The sequence below is a fragment of the Charadrius vociferus genome, unplaced genomic scaffold, assembly GCF_000708025.1.
Source record: "Charadrius vociferus isolate BGI_N301 unplaced genomic scaffold, ASM70802v2 scaffold1565, whole genome shotgun sequence".
NCBI lineage: Eukaryota > Metazoa > Chordata > Aves > Charadriiformes > Charadriidae > Charadrius > Charadrius vociferus.
The window spans coordinates 32021-33314 of NW_009648368.1; positions in this window are offsets into that span (position 1 = coordinate 32021).

The following is a 1294-nucleotide window of genomic DNA, read 5'->3' on the forward strand; positions in this document are numbered from 1 at the left end:
GCATGGGGCTCATGGAGGGATATGTCCCCCCACGTCCCCCATGTCCCCATGTGTCCACATGTCCCCATGTCCCCCCATATATCCCCACATCCCCCATGTCCCCATGTCTTCACATGTCCCCATGTCCCCCCACATCCCCCCACGTCTCCCCATGTGTCCCATGTCCCCATGTCCCCACGTCCCCCCATGTCCCCTCATGTCCCCATCTCCCCTCATGTCCCCATGTCCCCTATGTCCCCCCATGTCCCCCCATATCCGGATGTCACCACTTCCCCCAAAGTCCCATGTCCCCTATGTCCCCCCACGTCTCCCCATATCCCTTTGTCCCCCATGTCCCCTCATGTCCCCAATGTCCCCATGTCGCCCATGTCCCCCAGGTGTGCTGGCACCCCAGGGGTGGCTGTCCTGTGGTCTCTGTGCCCCGGTTGTCACACGAACCGTGGACCCCTGTGAGGACGTCATTAGGGGATGTCCCCCCACGTCTCCCCATATCCCTTTGTCCCCCATGTCCCCTCATGTCCCCAATGTCCCCATGTCGCCCATGTCCCCCAGGTGTGCTGGCACCCCAGGGGTGGCTGTCCTGTGGTCTCTGTGCCCCGGTTGTCACACGAACCGTGGACCCCTGTGAGGACGTCATTAGGGGACATGGGAGGGGACACAGGCCCCAGATGGTGACATGACGGTGACACCTTGGGGTGACAGGGTTGTTGGCTGGGGGTGGTGGGATGGGGTTGTCACCCTGGTGACAAGTTACTGTGGGTGACGGGGAGAGGAGTTCGCTGTGGGTGACAGTTGCCTGTGGGCGACAGGTTTGTCATGGTGGGAGACCAGGACAGCCACCTCCCAGTGTGACATTTGCCATGGTGACAGGGATTGGCTGTCTCTCAGGGTGACCCTGCGTGATGAGGTTGTCACAGCAGGTGGCAGAGATGGGTTGTCACTGAGGTTGACAGTTGCCATGGATGACAAGGACAAGGTGTCACTGGTGGTGACTGTGGGTGACAGGGACAAGCCATCCCTGTGGGTGACAGTTGCCGTGGGCGACGGGCTGTCTCTCAGGGTGACAGTGGCCCTGAGTCACAGGGACAGGGTGTCACTGTGGGTGAGAGTGGCTGTGGGTGATGGGGTTGTCACAGTGGGTGACAGGGACACCCATCTCTCTGGGTGTCGGGTGCTGTGGTGACAGGGACACCCATTTCTCCAGGTGCTGGTTGCCATGGTGACAGAACAGCCATCTCTCTGGGTACCGGTTGCCGTGGAGACAGGACAGCCCCTCCCGTTCCCACGGCAACCG